Here is a 21,806-nt window from a genome sequence, read left to right on the forward strand (position 1 = left end):
GTATTCAATTCAATTCAATTTTTAATTGTTTCAATTTCATTTGTACCCCTTCGTTCAATCCACCCTCCTGGAAACGTGGAATTTAAATAATTGCGTACATTTGGTGAATCATGCGAAAGAGCCGAGTCTTGTTAAAAAAACAGTTCTTGTTCATTATATCCAGAGTCGTTTTTTATGATATTTTTTAGAATTGAGTCGATGACATTTTGTATTAAAACCAAGCACAATCAATAAGGAAAAAATAGAATGAAATATCCACAATAGAATTTCCAATGATAACAACCAATAACGCCTTTACAAAAAACACTAAATGCTCTCAAGATTTTAGCTCGTGGCGTCACGCATTATCTATTTATTTCTGCATTTTGGTGGCTTAGTACAGAAGAGGGGCTTTAAGGCGGTACGTTGCCAGAATGTTCGCTAATATTAAGTATTACGATACTATCCAGCGGTGTCCGTATAAAAAAACGTATCTTATGGATAAAAATTCTTTACAATGCCGCAAAACCCTGTTTTTACAGGTTGGTTGTAAAGTAAGGAATAAATTCAATATCTCTCAATGTTTTTTTAATATCGCTTGAATAGGTCGATTAAATTTTTTTTCGGGTCATATTTTTCGAAAAAAAAATATACAGGATGTCTCATTAAAGCTTTACTAATTTTTTTTTCAAATTGCGACCGATTTTTTTAATTGTATTGTATTGCCGTTACAATTCCAAACATTTTTCAAGTAGCATGTTCATGCGTTTTGGAGTTATTCTCATCTAAAATTTGAAAATTGAAAAAAAGTCATGAAGAAAAGAAAAAATAAAATAATTTTTAAAATGTTGTATTCTATCGAAAACAAAGCCTCTTAACCTAAAAAATCATTTTATTTCAGCAAATATTCTAAATATCCTTCATTAGTCAACTGACAATAGCCTGATGGATCTACAAATTTCTGCTGCACATTTAGAACCATTTTGGTCGTTATTCGACGTATTTCTTGATATATGCGTTGTTTTAAATCATTTACATTTGCCAGTTAGCTATTACATACCTCTCCTTTAAGGTGTCCCCCGTAAAAAAAGTCTAGTGGTGTTAGATCGGGTAATCTTGGTGGTCACTCAATAACACCGCTTCTTCCAATCCACATGGTTCCTTTTCTAGAAAAGTCAAATACCTCTCACCAGTTTTTCAAAATTTTTTCAAACAAGAAAGGTCCGATGATAATGTCACTAACAACTCCATCCCACACGTTTATTTGATAAATTCCGTATGTCCTTCCCTCATTCAATGTGGATTCACATCGGACGACTACCGATAGTTCTGGGTATTTACGCCATCATTCAATCAAAAAGTAGCTTCATCGAAAAAAAGTATTTTTTCACTAAATTTGGACTTCAACTATTTTGCAAAAGTTCACAAACTTCAAGGCGCCTCGCAAAGACTCCTTCCAAGAGTTCCTGATAAACTTGCATGTTATAAGGGTGGCATTTATTCGTATGTAATATTTTAAGAACACTTGTTTTTCCAATATTCATGTTCTTTGCTACCTGCCTAGATGATAAATGCTAATTATCTTGAACCGCCAATAAAACTTCTAACTGCTTATGTTTATGAACTTAAGTTCAACCACATCTAGGAACATCTCTTAGATGATCGAATTGACTACATTTACCAAAATATAAACTGAACTATTGACGATAATGACTATTGACTGACATTAATTATTCTTTTGTTTCCCGCGTCATAAATCCAAAACCTACTATGGAGCCATGCCGAAATATTGAATTTTCAAATTTTGAACGAGAATAACTCCAAAACGCAGCATGCAATAAAAAAATTGGGTTGCAATATACAATTTTTTTTTCACAAAAGATGCTCCGAAAAAGAAAAAAAGTCGACCGGTCCGAGCGATTTAAAAAAAAATTCTTTACGAGATATTGGAGTTATTCCTTACTTTACGACTACCCTGTACAAAAGTACTATACGCTTAAAATTTTAAAAATAGGATCATGAGGTGACACCTATGAATAGTTTAAGGTACAAAGATACGCAGTAAATTACACTCATACGAAGTCTGGGATCATTTATGTGAAATAGTTCCCGTGGGTTATGGAAGATATTATGGGTTATGAGAAGGTAAGTCACTAAGATAATGGGATAATATTAAAAATAATGTGGTTCTGACCCGTAATCTTATCATTAATATAAGTACAGTCAGTCCTTTTTATTGCCTCTCCATCGCCTCAAAGATTTAACTTTTTGCTCTTATCGTAATTATGCAGTACATTTTGTCCTGGTGAAAAAATGTATCTATTTTCTAAGAGCTGATTAGCGAATAATGATTTACTGTTAACAGGGTCAGTGGTAATGAGTTTTTCGAACTGATATTTGTATTCTTCGATTCTAAGCGACACTTTTCTACCAGATTGTCCAATATATACAGTTGGACACTCTGGGCACCTCATTTCATAAACTTTAGAAGTCAGGGGCTTGTTCTTAACCCCGACAAGGTGGTTCCCAAGGGTGTTATTGGTGGTTAGGGGTGTGTTGGTAGTCTTAGAAAAAGTGCTAATATTATATTTTGCAAAAAACTGGCTTAATACGTTAGAAATGCCACCAAAGTATAATGACAAAACTTTGTATATAGTCACTTTCGTTCTTTGATTGTTAACAAATATAAATTAAAAGACAATTTATATCTATTAACAAATTTTAAAATGAATATATAGGTACTAAAATCGCTTTTTGCCTCTCACCGCATCCATACTGTAAATTTTATAAAAAGTTATAGTAGAAATGTTCAATAAATAAAAAAAAAGTATTTATAATCGATTATACATATCTTACAAAGAACAGTTTTAAACGCTTTAATAATTCTAGTTTTTGTTTAGTGTTTTAAAAACGTAATTTTAGATTTTCATTAGTTTCTGTCAGAAATCTGCTGCATTTCATACTTGCACTACCTCGCTCTGTTTGCACATTCATAATCCTTGCATGCCTGCACCAAATAGCGATTTCAGCAAAATATAACACCTGACACTTTAATTTTATGACTTGCGGCATTTGCCGAATATTGTTTGGAAGAGTTGGCGTAAAGCTAGATGCGGAGCAGTGCAAAGGGGGTTAAGCTGTTATTCATTAGTAGAAATATAAGGTCCCGATGAAAGCTGACTTCTTAATTTTTCAAATAAATTACCGCTATAAATGAGAATAAAACTAGATGTAAGGTTAAAACTAATATTTCTTAAATAAAATATTACTTACTTTTTGTTTAATTATTGTTTTATCAATTATTGCAAAGAAAACAAAGCAGTTTCACTTAATTTAAATATTAGTTATTATTAATGAACAGAAAAACAAACCACTTATAATATAATTTTTTTTACTTTGATTAAATTGCATTATAATAAAAATATGTGTAGCAGTTATCGACCAAATGTCGCGACCGCAACGATAATTTTTATATCAGGGAAAATAAATCGAATATTAAGAAAATTTCTTGGTGGTATGCTCCTACAACCCATAGCAGAGTTGATAGTAAATGATTGTGTTAATATAAATTAAGTCATCGATATAATACAGTAGAGATTATCTCTACCAATAATTAGTTTAAAATTTTTCACCTTTTCACAAATTTACCTCGACAAAAAGGCGTTTCTATGACTAATTTGAAGTCACTAAAGCTGACTTTTTTTTCTCAAAGAATCTTCATGCCAATATATGGTCAATTGAAGTCGCAGTTGCAAAACAGCTGTTAAAAGTGGAAAAAAGGCTTTTTTAAGGTTTTTTTACAAATTATCAAAGTTTATTGACTTTAAGCTGAACCCTGCAGACCCTCCTTTAATTTCTGTAGGAGCTGTATATTAAGAATTTTACTCGACGGTAACTGACTTACCAATTTGAAAAGCTTGTCGATTTATGTTGAAACTTACCTGAAACAAAAAGAAATTAAATAAATGAGTTTTAAAAATATAAAATAAACATTTTACTATGCAGTATAAAATTATACACGGCCTACACGAAAGATTTAAAATTAACAAAAAAAATTAAGTATTAATTACAAATTTGTATTAAATTCCACACCTCTCCGATAAAAGTATACACGTTGGAGAATCCATCATTACTCTTAGAGAGGTGCTTAAAGGCGAAAGTTGAAAATAAGTTGTTAATTATAATAATTATAGGTCGATAGTTCTCAATAAAGTTTTTATCATTCTTTTTATATACTGGAATTATCTTTGATGACTTCCAGAGGTTCGGAAAACAGTCTTATTTTAGTGTCAGATTAAAGAGAATTTTTAGCAGTTTGACAAAAACACAACCACAATCCGATAAGAGAAAAGCTGTTAATTTCTCTGGGCTAACTAGTGTTGTCGGCTTGATTGTTTTTAAGGTAAGTATAACATCAATCTCGATAAAACTGGACAAAATTATGGGTTGTACTTATGAATTTTGAGTTTTAATAACATTATTTGGCAGTGATCTAACAGTAGTATAAGAACTTTAAAAGAAATCGGCAAACGCATTGTCAATATGAACTAGTTAATAACTCTCTTTTTTGATCAAACAATTTCCCTGTAAACTTTGCACTAACCTCCAAAAGTTGTTGGGTTTCAATTTTAAGTCGTCATCAAGCTCTTTATATTATTACTTATATGGAATATCAATATTTTTGTTAATTTTAGAAAGCAATTTTTTAAATTTGTATAATCTTGAAGATAGTTAAACCTTTTTTTACACATGCTATGTTTTTCTTTTAAGGATTTTATTATTGCTGCGGAAAACCATGGGGGATAGGTTCGCCGTCGTTTTACAGTTTTTGGAACATGCCCATTAAGACAGGAATAAATATTCTGATAGAAGAGCTCCAGAGAATTATTAACATCTTCAGTCACATTTAAGATACTCCAATCAATTTCGAGATAAAATTCTCTATTGTATAAAATTCTAATATCAGCCCTCTTAAAGTTGTAGAAGATATTGTCAACTTTACAAACATTACATTTTTTGCTGTTCACGTCATGAAATCCTATGAGTAAGGAGGGACGAACTGCTTCCTCCTCAACTAGATAATCAGAGCAACTTTCCACTGTGCAGAGCCTAGAATTAGATGACATGACAATCAATCTTGATAATTTTTAATAGAATTAATCTGCTGCCAGTCGAAAAATTCCAAGAAGTGCGTAAGACTGATTTAGTCTACTATATGAAGCAGAATTAAGTGAATGCGATATTCAGGGATATTAAAGTCATCCAAAACAATTACTCTTTGAGTATATAAATAGGTTAAGGTGGATAAATATTCAAAAACACTTTCATATATCTTAAAGTTGAGTTTGGGGGAGTCTATATATATAAAATGGTAAACAAGAAGAGAACTTGGGTTCTCTCTTAATATTCGCATAGTTACGGTCACAGCGGTATACCGAATATTCATTTGGAAATAGTTCAAACAAACAAATACCGTCATTCAGCCATGTCTCTGATATCGCAATAACATCAAAAGCCGTCGATACAATTGCGTTAAAAAAACAGTTTATATAGTTTTTGAGCTCAGTCCTCTGGCATTCTGATAAAATATATGAAGGTCGCTAGTATTGGTACAGTTCGGAGAGCATTTATCGTGACCATATAAAACAGACCCAGGTCCGTCACCGTTTTTTTACGCGCCAAAATTTATTAAGTATCTTTGGATCTACTATAAGATGTATGCTGCTCTCTTCTAAATAGAATCAACCAGCTTCAAAGTGTGTTTGATGCGTTAAAAAATTGTTGCAGTGTACACAGCTTTTTCGTTTTAAAGAGAGCACCAAGCGGCTTAAGCTATTTCCGCTACATGATCTTGGCATAATCATATTGATTCCAACCTTCACATCTAACAAGCGAACTGACGAAGATAGCGGAGCAGTAAGCCCTGACATAATAAGGCTTGTATGTATTGTCATCGACAAAGCTTTAAATTGAATGAGAATTCTTGCCGAGAATGTCGTTGTATAACAGGAAGAGAGTAGGGGATAAGATGCATCCTTGAGGGACACCAGCGTTAATTTGAAACCTCTGCGATGTGTCTCCATCAATGACAACCTGGATGGATCGATTCTTGAGGAAGCTTCCAAGCCAAGCAACAAAATACAGTTTCTTTAAGAAGTTTTTATGCCAGACCCTAACTAATGCTTTTGAAATATCCAGGGCTATTGCACGGGATTCATGATATTTCTTGATAGCCTTGGTACAAATATGTGGGGCATAAGCCAACAGATCGCCAGTAGACCTGCGGTCCACATCCGAAAACCATACTGGCGGTTACTAATGATGTTGGAGAACTCTAAGTATTTCAAAATTTGCTTGTTGACAAGTTTCTCCCTTACTTTGGCAAGTGCCCGAACTAAAGCAATCAGACGGTAATTAATGGGCAACAAGTCTTTTTTGCTTTTTTGGGTATGGATTAAATACGCGCAAGTTTTCAGTCTCCAGGGAAGAGACCTCTTTTGGATGAAAGAGAAAACAGTTTGCACAAGGGTGGTGCCTGCACACTTTCTTTTATTACTATTGGCAGTATTTCATCAGGGCCAGTGGTCTTGCTAGTGTTTAGGACTTGGAGAACTTTTTTAACATCTCTTTGATGGAAGACTATCTCAATGGCATCAAAAAAGCCTGTCTTGGCACAGTCGGTGTGTTTTGCCCTGTACGCCCACGGAAGAGTTTAATGCGAACATCTGCAAGTTTGAATTTTCCATTGTGATTCTTGTAATGAAACCATCTTCCTTCATCAATGGTGGAATTTTTAACCTACAGAAACCTTGACCAACTGCTTTTGCTATAGACCAGAACTATCTTGATCTATTTGGGTAATTGAGAAGTGTGTTCTTCACTCTCTCATTATATATTTTTAACAGGTTTATGCCAAATATCCTAATTTAGAGCTTTGAAGTTCAACTAGAGGAGCTTCTCAATATGTTACAGTCACAAAACGAGAAGGCGTTAATTATGAAAAATCACTTCAATGAAAAATCTATGGAATAGAGATCGCCAGTGACTGATCAGCATGGACAAATCCTTCTAGAATCGGGAGCGGCGTTAAATCTCGTAATTCACAATGAGGATCCTACTTTTATTATTAGAACAAAGACCAAGTCCCGCATAGATTTTACGTACTACTGCAGGTTTAAGTCGTAAAATTTAAAGATGGGAAGTGATAACGAACCATTAAGCCCTCACAAACATATGCTATTTACATTAAATAGTAGAACTGCAAAAAAGACGACGTTAAGATCTGAAATGATTTTCAATAAAAAATTTACTCACAAAGGCTGTCCGAGACGCTCAGTATCAAAATAATTTGTTCACAACTGAGCGAAACCTTGAAAGAGTTTAAGGGGTTCTGTAAGTCAAGCCAAATTGGAGAAAAATAAGGTTAAGAAGGTTGTAGACAAGATGTTTCCGATAAGGAAGTACACACATCCAAGAGTAGCTGAAGAGGCACCAAAACCGAGGAAACAAACCGAAAAAACAAAACAAAACAACAACAAACATTACATCGAGGAAATTAAGCAGGCGGCTCAGGAGATAAAAAAGAAAACAAAAAAGGCACCAAGTTGATGTAGTGGCAGCAGAAGTATTGGTGATGGAAATTGTGAAGCAAGTTCCGGTGATCTTAATTAACTTAATTAACCAGTTGCTGGTGGAACAAATATGTCAGATAACTGGAAAATTGCTACGATGGTGCTTCTTCTTAAACCAGGATAACCTTTCGGCCAACCTGCCTCCTACAGACCTCTGTGACTAATAAACACTATAGTAAAACTGTTCGAACAACTAATAAGGCCCCGATTGGAGGATGAAATGACGGAGAACGGAACTTAGCAGAGAACCAATTTGGACTCCGATAAAACAAATCCACAGTCGCTAAAATCGAAAAAGTCCTTCAATACGGAAATAACAGTTGGAAGGAATGGCGTAAATGGCGAAAGATGATGTGTACTGGTAGCATTAGACATCGCATTCAACAATGCGTCATGGAACTTGATTGCCCGAGAAACGAGGAAAAAGCGTCATATTACTGTATAAATATTATCCAGAGCTATCTTACGAAACTCCAAATTAAATTCAATGGAAAGGACGAGAAGCTTCTTTTAGCCGAAATTGCTCAGGATTCAGTTTCGGGGCCTACCTTATGGGACTTTGTCTTATGAGTTTACGATTTGGTACTTCACCTTGAGCGTGGAAATCAAACTAAGAAGGATGCCTTTGTCAATGACCCTGGAATAATAATAAGTACCAGAACAAAGACGGACTTAATAGAAAGATCAAACGCCGCGATTGGACAGGTTGAGAATTAGATGAGGCGAAACGAACTGGAGCTAGCCCCGGACAAAAAAAGCAAGGAGACTGACGTTAACACTCACGAACTAGTAAACAAATATGAAAGTGCCAAGAAATGCGAAACGCAAACTTCTTTTTTATGTCACAGAGTCAACACTTATCTGCGGATGCATGGTATGGGGTCACATAACCGGGATGAAAAAGTACCAGCAAATGTTGAAAAGCACACGAAGAAAATTCCTTCTTCAGGTAGTATGTGGATACCGTACTATTTCTAGTTCCGCAATTCAAGTAACTATTAATATCCCACTAATTAAGTATATTATAGAAGAAAGAGTTGAGAGAGAACAAGAAAGGAATGAAAGAATACCAAGGGAAAAAACCGTCTATATATATCGTCTGCTTGCACGCATTTCTCAAAGGAAGAGAGTTGACACGATTTGCAAGACTTAGGTCTGGGCACCATTAATGGTAAGCGGCATTTTTGTTGTTGACTGCATTGATGCAACTTTTATCGAACACGGTTTGCTGACTAAAAAGCTTTTCAAGGCGTTCGTAATATATAAGCATGGTGAGGTGAAAAATTCCCTTTAACCCATTACGAACGTTAGTTCTTTCTTTTTATCTGAAGACTTTCAATCAGTTTAAGAAAAGGATACTAAGTTACTGACTGTTCAGTGCTAGGATGAGGAAACAACTAGAATGGCAAATTATGATGGCACCCAGCCTACATACAGTCGGATGTGGTGGATTATTGGTTAGAAAAGAGGACGCCACGTAACTAAAACACCATAATGCCGAGCAAGAAAGGATGTCAAATTAATTCAAGACCCAATCTTAATGACGAACAATTAACTCCCAAGTTGCACGAAATTATTTGTCAGTAAATCTCAATATCAATAAAATTACATACAAAAATAAACTATAACAAAGTGCTCAAAATCCTTAATGCCCAATACAAATTTGCTATGATAGCCATGCTCTGTATGTGGTATAAGGTAAAAGAATAATAGCGTACACCCTGTTCAAAATACTATATTATATTTTAAATAAAGTATGCTGCTACAATATTTATGTGTTGAATTAAGAAAAAAAATGTATTAGTTATAAGTAAGAGGTGAAGTTTTTCTAGAATGATAATGACAATATGAATCAGGAATCGTTAATAAAAAATGTACAATATTTAAGGCCTCTATATAATATATACATAGTAAATTAAAGCTCAATTCACTGTGAGTGTATAATGTCATAATCCCGCAATGTGACATTTACGCATGACATGTAATAAAGACAATATGTGAAATGTTATAATAGAATTAAAATAAAGAGATAAAATAAGTACTTAAAGTTAAATTATGATACCAGTAGATCCATAGCTTTAATCTTGTCAGTACAATCAGAGCCACCCCTCTATCAGTGTAACCTCAGTGAAGAGGGACTCGGTATAGCCAATGGTCGATCGGGTGATCCCACTGAAGTATGGCAGCAGAACTCGGTTTATGGTGGTCGATAGGTTGGACCACCTTGGAGTCTTACAGCAGTGAAGTATGACCTTTTGCAAGTCAAGGAACTCCACAGAGGGTTTCTTTTCTCCTGAGCTAAGCAATTCTAAGCACCTGTGCAGATCACCCAGCATGGCAAAATAATTCTAGCAACTTCTAAAACAGCAAAACCTCTTCTACATACACAGCAAAGTAGCAGCAATCTTTTCCCCGATAGCTGACGAAGGAGTTGGCAGCCCTCTTTGGAGCCGATGTTATGGCTGGTTAATGGAACGAGCAGTGGGCACGTGCATCAAATCCTGAAATTAGCATGGGTTTTCCCTCAAGAACAACTCAAATCGAAAGTAAAATACCAATAGTGGCAGCGCCGGTGAAAGTTCTCTTAACTGGGAGCCACGGCTACAACGAACCTAACCTCTGGCCAAAAAAAATTACCAGACGCTGCTCAAGTACTTTCTAGCACCACTAAGCTGGTCGAGTTGAAACTCGCAATTTATAGAGACGACAAAACTACCAGAAATATAGTCCTATCACTTTTCCTCATCAAAACAAAATTATAATAAAAAAAACAACCAATTAACTTTTCCCCCAAGAGCGACAAGCAATGACAACAACTCCAGATCAGAGACAAACTCCGAAGTTCACAAAGATATACCCTATCGCAAATTATGGTCACGGCGCCGTTGTCAACAATTTTCAGGGAGAAAACGATGGTGGCGTTTGGTGGCAGAAATTGTGTTTTTATTTAAATCAACTCTGAAAATATGCACATCAAGAGATAACCAAAACGTCGCACAATCCACTGAACCAGCATTTTTGCGAAATCTATCGGGATCGCCCAAATAGCCGGTAATAAAGAATCGATTCCACACATGGCGACACAAGACATCCCTACCCCTAAGACTTCAGAGCATCACTTGGCAACGCTGTAAGAAGTACTGCGCCCACATGGTCCAGTCGACAAAACCTAGCCACGTGATCCAATTACGCTCGATAAATGTAGTCTCATAACCACGACTTACCGGGTCGGAGCCACTTCGATACTCAAGCGAACAGAGCAACAGGCGTTGAAATGTCAAAACGAAACGTCAAAAATAAAATCAAAAGTCAAAACATTGGACAAAAGAAATATAACCTTCAGAGATTAAATCCTATAAAACCAAGTAAAGGAAGAATGCTAAGGGGTAAGCAAACAGTCCTAATAACATTATACCCCATGAAATCGATATAGGAATCCTGACAATGAAATCTCCCTTTTAGAAAGCAAGCAGGGTATAGCGAATAATGAATCGCCACCCATTTCACATACGATAACAAGTGATACCATAATTTCTCATTCAGCACAACAGATTGGACTCAAACCGAGATTACACAGCACCAGAACCAAACAGTCGGAATACATTACAGGGTGCAAGGAAAACTAGAAGGGATTTGTAAGGAACAAGTCTGGAAAATATATACGTCTTGGGACAAAGTTCTACATCACTACTATAATAGTCCATTAAATAAAATTTTACTAATAAGTTACTATATTTAATATTATACTCAATAAATATTTAATGATGTTATTACAAAAGTCTATTTTTATGGCCTCACAGAAAGTCTAAAGACAGAATTGATCCGTTACAGCATCCAGACCAGTCTGCCAATATCACCTTTTTTTGGTTATATTTTGTTTAGTTATGTTTGTTTTAATTTTTGAGGTTCCATGATGCTTTGCCAATCCATCCTGTTTGTTTCAGATTTAACTTATTATGTTTTCTTAAGACCAAGATTTGGTTTTTTGAAGAATTATAGACGACTTGTGTCGATATAAAATCTTATGAAAAATAACGCTTTCTAAAGGTAGAAAAACATGATTACTTAAATAAATTGGTAATGAAAATATCTAATTTTAATGGACAATGTAATCAAATTGTAGTGCGAACATGCCAAATTAATTTTTTTTTAATAAAATATTTCCCAATTTACAAATATTGGAATGGAGAAAGTTGTAAGTTACAAAATTTGTTTGTGATTTGAATATGGGTTATATATGGTATTAAAACAATTTAAAATAAGATAAATTAAAAAAATATTATATTAAATTTTATACCACACGTACGTTTCCATCAAAAAAATATAATAAATTATTTCTTTTTCAAGAAGCTTTTGACGGTAGAAGGATAAAGAAAATCATAATAATATAAAAAAACTATCAAAAAAATTAATAATATACAGAGCATTCGACATAACAAATCAAATCTGTAGCGACTTTTTGAGATGATCAGTAATGCCGCAATGCAAAAAATATTTTAGATTAATAGTGCAGTGTCTTTTACCATAATAATTTAGTGTCCCATTTTCAATATACGTCTACCCATCGGTCATCACCCTTATGTGCAGTGCCTATTTTTGGCAGTAGTTCGTTTTGCGTCGATAAAAAGCAATTAAGGTAAATTGACGCGCCTATCATGAATTATTACAACTTTTAATTAAATAATAAAGTACTTGTTGGATAAGTGTTAACATTTTGATATAAAGCTTGCAAATTAGCAATTTTTTACTCATTAGCGAAACTATAATTTATATAAATCAGTGAAGAAAGTTTTAAAACGTAACCAATAATAAGTCAAAATCCATGCTTTGCTGCAAACTTTTTAAAAGCGCTGTATTTATGCGAGAAATCCTACTCTAGAAAACTTTTCTTTGAAAACTTTTGTGTCTTAAGCTTCATAAAAGAAAAATCAATTATTTCTGACAAAAAGTTGCCAGCATAATAGATGCTTTTTGTGAGTGGTTTTTTATTTATATTTTAAGTTTATATTATTAAACTTTTTATTAATATAGGAGAAATGCAAACTTAAGTAAATTAAATAATTTCAAATCATCATTAGAATTGCTTATTAGAAAAATATACAAGTTTTTAATATGTATGTCATGGAGATATTTAAGGTGATAATAGAACTAGTCAAAATAAGAAAAAAATGCAAATACGATGGCGGTTCAGATATGATGAAAACAAATGTTGTAGATGGCGCAAATATGTTGTAGCGTTTTTACTTTTGTGGGTTGCTTATTAAAATAACAGTTCTCTTTTATTCTCAACATTTATTTAATCTTTTAGTATAAAATAAATAAAAAAACAAACTATAGCTTAATAAAATAAATCTACAATTCCTTCTCTAGGCTTACTGTATTACTGGTGGCCAGCATACGGCACAACAAAGCTGAAGCGAATATCTTCTGTGATTAATGGGTTTTGGAAATAGCCACTCTTGTCACGAGTTAGCCCTAGATCGAGTTGATACTAAATCATAATCCCAGATAGTGAACGATCATGCTACCTTCTTTCTTTGTATTTAGTGGGTTAACCTATGTTTTTATTCAATGTATAGTTACCCAGCTTTGTTGTTGTTTTTCCTAATGTTTGTCTTCTACTTGGGAATAAAATCCTTTAGTAGTGTGTTATTTTGGTTATGTTTGGCGTCATTGTTACTGATGAGTGGAGATTATCTCCTTGTAATCTGGCAGGTTCGATTATCGACCATCTTGGTTCTTTTCCTGAAGGACTCCGAAAGTCGGCCGTATTTTGGAGTAACACATAGTTCCCTTTCGTCGTTCTTTAAGACGTTGTTTCTACCATGTGTATACAAACTAATGTCCTTTGACCCTCCTAACGAATACCGTCCTTCGAGGGTAATTTCGACCCTCCTAAGATCTTGAGATAAGGCCTTTTTATTGTCGATTTTCTGTGGAAACTATATTTAGATTGACGTGTTTCTTTTAGGGTCTCTACTGTTCTCTACGGTTTCCTACCATTCCATACCATTACCTGTCATGTAACATATCATTTACCTTTGATTAACTGGCTTTACCAAGAGACTTATTGAAATATAAAGCCCTTATTAATTGGGGAATGTGTCATCGACTACTTGTTTGATCTGGCCTCGGAGTGACATTCCCATAGGCGTACTGTAAGTACCTTTTACATTACCCAGTTACAGTAAGAGCACTGGTCAGAACACTGGGTCATTTATATAACTTCATTGCTTTTAAAGTAAATTCTTTAACTTTTTAACAAAAAGGAAATCTGTAAACATACTAAAAGAGATTTAATTTCTTTATTTTTTATAAATAAGTATATAACTTTGGCCAAAGGTGATGCCTGAATATTCAGCAGATACATTTTCTATAATCTTTAAAAGTTTCGATACATAAATCTAGATTTTTTCTGAGAGTTGTAATATTATATATTTAAATTTATTGTATAGATAAGTAGAAGCCGAATGGTAAATGGAATGTTGTCACATGGAGCTGCTATTCTGTTTCGTAAATCTGCTTTTATTTAGGTTGGGATCTGATACAAGGATCCCCAGAAAAAGAAATCAAGGCTGTTCAGGTCTGGTAATCTAGGAGGCCATAGCTGAAATCCTCCGTCGACGTACAAAACGGTGAATCAAACATTTTACTTAGTTTCTCACGTCACTGCGCTGATGTACCATTGTGCATGAAAAATATTTCGTTTCTGACAAGGATTGGTACCTCTTCTATTAGCACTGGGAGTTCATCTTTAAGAAATTCTATCATATTGTAAGGAAACTCAGGAACACACTCCTGTCCGGAACAAATTTCCATTGGGAACACATTTTTTTCATTGATAACGCGAGATTACAACTTCCACTTGCTCAAAACTGGTTAAAATGTTATAAAACGCGATCCTTTGTAAAGACTCATGGAATAATTTAGAAATGCGTAAAAGTTTCTAAATTACTTTTGCCTATGGAGACCAATACTTTCAAGAGAATACTGACAGTTACAGGAAACAAGTAAAGGGTGTTTTTTTTAGAGATTCACAACTTTGAGTTGGCAACACTGCTTCATTTGACAGCCCATTTACCAGCTAATAGTTGTTTTTTGTTTAGTTTGGTCTGACATTTCATTATGGACAGACTCACACCAAAACAAGGCTTGCAAATTATTAAAAATTTTTATCAAAATAATGGTTGTATCCTGTAAACTTATCGGACACTTTTTTTGGAGTACATAATTGTGCTTTAGAACGGCTAATTCGAATAACATTGAATCGTATTCGGACCATTTTTACTCTTAATAATAATGTGCATTAGCATTCTCAGCAATGAAGGTTGTGTCCTGCGACTTTATGCAAGATTTTCAAAAGGATCTTGGCTTAAAAGTTTTAAAAATTCGACTTATGCAGGAATAAAAGCCAAACGACCATCGTATGCGCCGCCAGTTCCACTAATAGACTGAACTAGAAATTGATATTGATAAAGAATTTCCATTCAAAATTTTATTCTCTGGTGAAGCCCATTTTTGGGTGAAAGAGTATGTAAATAAGCAGAATTGTCGCATTTGAAGTGAGGGTCATCCAAGCTTTTGTCAAAACACCATTCATATCCACAGAAAAACTTTGTTTGGTGCGCTTTATGGGCTGGTGGTCATTGGTTCAAATTCAAAAACAATGATGGTCAGAATGTTACTGTCAATGATGAACGGTATAGAGATATGATAAGAAAGTTTTTCATACCTCAATTAGCTGGCATTAATCTTACTGATATGGGGTTCTAACTGGATGAAGCCACATGCCACATAGGGCGCGTTGATTTACCACAGAAACTTCCAATGAAAGAATAATTTCACGTAATGGTCCAATTTTTTGGACACCAAGATCGTGTAATTTATCCCCATTGGATTATTTTCTTTGGAGTTATGTAAAGTCACTTGTCTACGTAGATAAACCAGAGACAATTGAACACCTGGAAATCAACATTCGAAGAGTCCTTGGTGAACAATTAAAAACTAGACTTAAGTCTGACAAGACTTATAACGAAGCATAAGTAGAACCCTAAATAAACTAATCAACTTAAACTTTAAAATAGGAGCAAAACAGTACAAAAACTATGAAAATATTTGCCGCATTAACATTTTCATAGCAATATAATCTTTCATAATGCAGTCCCACATATTTACTGACAACTGTCCCTGATATTATTTTCGCGTATCGATTGCAGATTCTTTTTTGCCTTTTGTGGAGAATATTGATGGGATTCTTTAAGAAATTTCCATTACCGTTGAATATGGTTGGATCAGAAAACTTGAAGCAAAGTTTAGCCTTAAACCGAATAATCGATGTACAAAACAAGATTATTCAAGATTCTACACTTGCAAAGAATGACCACAACAGGATCCTGGAACTTTACAGAAGTAGATAATATATATATATATATATATATATATATATATATATATATATATATATATATATATATATATATATATATATATTATATATATATGTATATATATATATATGTATATATATATATCTGTATATATATATATATATACAGTCTATATATACAAGATTCTAAATGTCATCAAAAGGAACCTGCTGTGTGCAATTGGATAATAATGCCATTGATAATATCCAAAGTTTAGCATCAAATAAAACCGTTTTTATACCTCCGTAAATGGGCTTATCCAAAAATTGTCCTCTGGAAGTTACTTTATAATATTAACTTAAGAAAACTAATAGTTATTGCTACTTCGATCACCTTTCGACAACTTTCAAGAATACATAAGACCTACAGATAAAATGTTCAAAGAGGACCAGAACCTTGCCCAGAATCTTATTTTATGTGGAGATTTGAATGCGGACTTTCGGCTAATAAAAAGCCAAATACTTAACTGACTTCTAAAATTAGGTTTCTTTATAAATATTGATGAGTCTTTTGAACAAGACTCAACGTGGTTTTTGGAACAGGAAAATCCACTGAAACAGCAGCTGTTGAGAGTTTTTTAGAGAGAGATTAGACGCTAGACATATAGTGGCAGCGTTATTTTTTTATCGTTCTACAGCTTTTAATACTATTAGCCCATCTTTTATAGAAATAGAGTTATATCACTTGGGATTTTAGGGAAATTGTCTTCAAATAATATTGTTCAAATAGTCTTCAAATAATATATTGCTTTGTTAATTTGGATTCTTAGGTAATTTGTTCGATCGTGGCTGCCGGACATATCCATGCCGAGCATCACGTGCTCTATAGACTTGTCTTCAATTTGGAGGTTACATCTGAGTAGTTCTTTATTAATGGTGCTTTTTGTTTTTTCGATTGATATGCTCATGTTAAGTTATCGAGACGAGAATGAACTAAGGGTGTCTCCTCTTCTGATTCCTCCTGGTTGTCCTGCTTTAATTCGAGTTGGCGGTATTGAGATTCGAGATTACCTTAGCTAAATTGGCTGATGTTTAGTTTTACATCAAAATTTTAAAGACGTCGTCACTGGCATTCCGGGTTGTCCGCAACGCCGATCGTGTGGAGATGGCTTAAATGTCCGGTTACAAGATATTTTAGATAAAAAGGCTAACATGCCGTGGAACTATGGGCAGTGTGTTTGCTTGCAACTTCTCTAATGCATTTAGGTAGAAATTGCAACACTTATATTATAATTAAAATTTGTCACTTAATTTGACAGACATAAAACAATAAAACTGTTCCAGATAATGTTTTTTAAAGAAAAAGGAAATGACATGGCAACGCCGTTCGACGCCATTGGTGGTGCCACCAACACGAGGAATCACTACCAGTGACGTCGTCAAAAAATATTTACAATATAAATATTTATTAATAATAGAGTATGCTTAAAAATATAAGTAATATTACCGTTGAAGAACTATTTATATAATTTTTAACGTACTTCATTAGAGTAAAGGTATCTGCCCAATAAGAAGCATTTTTATGTAAATTAAATATGTAATAGATTTCTTAATAATTTATAGTCCTATGGTTAGAACCTTTAGTGTAACATTCAAAAACTAAAGTGAGTTTTAATCTACTTCCGAAGATGCTAACATCGTTGGCGAAACACGTGTCGAAAGTTAAAATTTAGAGTTTCGGTTAGTGGTAAAATAACTGTCTCCTAATTTTAATAATTCATGTTTTAAGATATACATTTTTAACATTTTGCATCTTTATGGTATTAAATAAATATCAGTTTTACATCACATATTTTATATCGCATCAGATAATATATTATTATAAAAATGTAAATACGTTAATTATTCTGCTAGTTTTTGTACAATTTTATTAGTATTCTGTAGTTAAAGTTGACTCGTAGGGTTTCTTTAGGGTTCTACTTACGTTTGGTTTATTATTTTCATCTATAGTGTTTAGTTTTTAAGTAGTTCATCTTGTTTGAGAGCCCCATTTTGGCTCCAAATTAGGTTATTTAGGTTATATTATTGTAAATCCCTGTAGTTCTAATTTTCTAGAATTTGTATACTTGCTTGCTTTGACTGTCAGTATTCTCCTAAAATTATTGGTCTCTTTGGGCAAAAACAATGAAGATAATTCTAAATATTTCGAAACTGTTCCATCGGGTTTTTAAAAGGACGCGCTTCGTGACAAATCATTCAGTTTTAATTGTTTAGTCAGTTTTTACCTTGGAAACAATTAAACGACAGTCAAAGAGAGTTAGTTTAGTGTTTTTGAGGTTGACAATAAAAGTGTGTTCCCGAATTTCGTTACAATATGTATGTCTAACTATAGATAGGTGTACATAGGTATTATGCTATTTTACTGCCAAGACAACAACAAAACATGAAATAAGTTCTGTTAGTAAAACCATCGACAAAACTCCAGTTTCCTTTTTTTTATAGTCTATTAATAGTTAGGTATTTTCAAAAAAATATTTATATTTAAAAACATATTCTTATTTTACTTATACTTGTATTTCACACATACATTCACATTCAAGTTTTTATTTAAGCTTATTTCTAAGATCCCCTATTCTACGTTTATGAAGACGGTTCTCCCAGGATATGATGTTATGTATCGGTTATTACTTGTGAAAAGATCGGCTTTACTTGCCTTAATTTCCATGTTGCGCTACAAACGGCACAAGTTTTTACCATCGTAACAGTTAACAAAGACACTCAAATGAGACCTTTTCTTTTTTTCAACCAGAAAACACAATAACTCACAAATGCCGAGTGTAAACATAAAGTGGTTTGGCTTTGACAAGATGTCATTTCGCATAAGCTTGAAAGGTTTCCATGCTTTATTTTTTAGAAGCTTTGGGAGTCCGCTTCTTCGTTTCCAGCATAGCCTGTATAGCTAGCGACCTAGACAAGCTGAAACCAGAAGCCCACCTTCACCCAGTTCTTCCAGGACGTTTATATAGTACGAGCTTGGAACTCACCTTTTTGGCCGTAATAACCTTAATGGCAGCCTTGCTGTCCGAGCAGATTGATACAATTATATTGTAGTGCCTGTAGTTTAGGATTTTCTATCCGCCTGACGAGTATGCCTTGTTGGTCTATTAGACCCCAGTACAGAGCTCTGCACCAACTCTGTTGTTCATTCTGGAGCTATTTGTAAACCAGATGGTCCTCCGGTTTAGCAATGTAGACCCATAGGAGCGCTGCCACTCCTCTCTGCCTGCGATGTGGGACACAAAATGCTTGAAATCAGAAGACTGCATTCCTGTACGACCTGTGACCAGATTTTTGTATGACCAGTCTCATCAGCCCGTAGTTCATGGCCACCAAACCATAATCTCGTATGTGAGAAAAGATTTGATAATAGATGAAAAGATCCAGTAAAGAATCTTAAAAGACAAACCCCTTTCGGCAACCCAAAAGGTGTTGCCGAAAGCCCTCCTTAATTCTGATGTCTGCGTGATCGTACGAGGAGAGTTTGGAATCTGATGCGATTCCCAGAAATCGAACTGTCCTGAAGTATTGCAACTGCACTCTATCCAGACACACAACTGGTGGTGTGCTAAGATTATAGTTTAATAGTAGGCCTTTGCTTTTTAGGGGTTGAACCTTAGACCTCCCGAGAGTCACCTCATTTCACCCTTCTACGATCAAAGGATTACCCGATCGTCAGCGTGGACGGCCCTGCTTAAATAACAAGCTGCCGACCACTAGGTACTACAAACTTGGGTATAATACTCCTCCCTGCGGGCAGCCCCTAGCCGCCAACGTTTTGACAACCTCTCTGTTGAGCTGGGCAGAAACGTAGCGCCGCGAGAGCATGGCCTCTATCTAACTCACAAAACAGGGGTCTCAGTCATGGCGTTTGAGTGCTTGGCAGATTACTGCATAAGAGGTGTTATCAAATCAAATGCCCCTTTAATATCTCGGAACGCACCCCAGGCAGGCCTTACCATTGCCTAGACTACCCTCCACCTTCTTCAAGTCTGTGGAGTTGCCCTCCTGGTAGACATATTGTTGCACATGCAGTAATCTTTTGACCAAGATGCTTTCTTTTGGGTGTCGACCAATCATGCTTTCCATCATCTTCTGCAAAAAACTGATAAGGCTGATAGATCTGTACGATTTAAGGCCTGTGTAGTAGCTTTTTACTGGTTTCAGGTTAAAGATAACTTCCACCTCTACTTTGGGGCATAGCCCTGAGCAATTTTATATTGTTGTTAAGTATCTGCCGTACCCAAAAATTATTAAAAAAAAACAAAGATAAAGTTACACAAAACATGTTAATTTACAAAAAATGTTTTTCACAAAAGCTAAAAAGGTAATTTGTAGGAATAAATTCAAGGCATAAAAAAGTGTTAATATACTGTTACTATACTAAGATGTAGAAACGCCTTTCTTGGAATATTGCAAAAGTATGGAGTTAAACGTATTGTTAAGCAATGCGGAAACATTCCAAAGCAAAATAAAGGTGGCGATCTAAGTGTACATAGTCAGATTACTACAGGAGTCGCACAAATACCAGAGTCCATTTTATTTGTTTTATTAGAAAATTATATAAAATATGTATATCGACAACAGAAGACTAATCTTAAAATAAAAGCATCTTATTTTGGAAATTACATAAACAGAAGTTACAACCTCAATGTTTTTCTTGGAATCACATATTTTGCTTTTGAAAGTATATGTCAAATAGTACATATTTTCGTCTTAGAAATTTTTTTTAGAATGTAGTAATTAATAATTGGCGCAACTATACAGGAATAACAGATCAAAAACAAGACAAATTAATTTTTTTTTCATAAGCTATTGAGTCGAGCCGCGAGTCGTAGTCGTGACCGAAGTGATACGTTGCTCACGAGTTACCCTTATTTCCTTTACTCTTTAAATCCTAATATATATGGGTATCTCTAGACTTTTGATAGCCAATTACTGGTCCAAGAGTTGCAGTACACAGTCGAGTTGAGTTACTGTTACAGTCAAGTGAAGGGCACTGTGTCGAGAAGTAGTGTGTGAGTCGAGTCGCGAGTCGTAGTCGCGATCGGAATGAGAAGTTGCTCACGAAAGTTTTCCCTATTACCCCATTACCCCTAATACCCAAGACGGGTTCTTCTCTTTCTCTCTCTCTCTTTACACCTTTAGTGACCTAGGACGCTCCGTAAGTACCCTTATACCACAGATTTAACTAGCTAACGCAACAGATACCCATTCGAATAGTAAAATCGCGGGACCCCAAATGTTAGCCGGCTTTTTGAGCGGGCTAACCATCGGCGTTTTACGTCGCCATTGTTGCCAAGTTTGATGGAAGCCGGCGCCGCGCCGGTCGGTCTCTCCGCTTGTTGTTCGAAGAAAAAAAACCTGAGGTATGGGGTTAAAACTACGATATTATTTTAGTTGCAATTTGCCGAGGTATTTGCGTTTTGTTTTGTGTTATAATTGATATACATTATTATACAATTGATTGCGTTTTGTTTTGTAATTACTTTAAACTTTTGTGTTTAGTGTAAGTTTAAGTTTTTTTTTGAGTTTGTATTAAAGTATTGCATAACAATGAATATTATTCCAAAAAAAACCTGCCCGCGCCCGGGTGGTGGTAAATGTGAATATTTTAATTGTGGAAATTCACGAAGAAACTCTACAAGTCGAATGTTTAGGTTTCCAGTTAAAACTAAGGATATTTGTGACCAATGGATAATAAATTGTGGTAAGTATTTTTTAGATTTTAAGAATTAAGCTTCTTTTTCTTGGTTATAATTTAAAATAATAAT

General features: G+C 34.5%; 1 protein-coding gene and 1 long non-coding RNA gene across 2 annotated transcripts in view; one reads left to right on the forward strand and one right to left on the reverse strand.

Moving 5' to 3' along the window:
- Nucleotides 1-21,806, reverse strand: part of LOC126745138 (protein timeless homolog) — an 817,207-nt gene that overhangs the window by 276,574 nt on the left and 518,827 nt on the right. The window lies entirely within an intron of this gene.
- LOC126745141 (uncharacterized) lies at nucleotides 10,817-11,388 on the forward strand. The gene is made up of 2 exons (XR_007663438.1): nucleotides 10,817-10,996; nucleotides 11,073-11,388. It is a non-coding gene; the product is annotated as an uncharacterized LOC126745141 (long non-coding RNA).

This window comes from Anthonomus grandis, chromosome 15, assembly GCF_022605725.1.
Source record: "Anthonomus grandis grandis chromosome 15, icAntGran1.3, whole genome shotgun sequence".
NCBI lineage: Eukaryota > Metazoa > Arthropoda > Insecta > Coleoptera > Curculionidae > Anthonomus > Anthonomus grandis.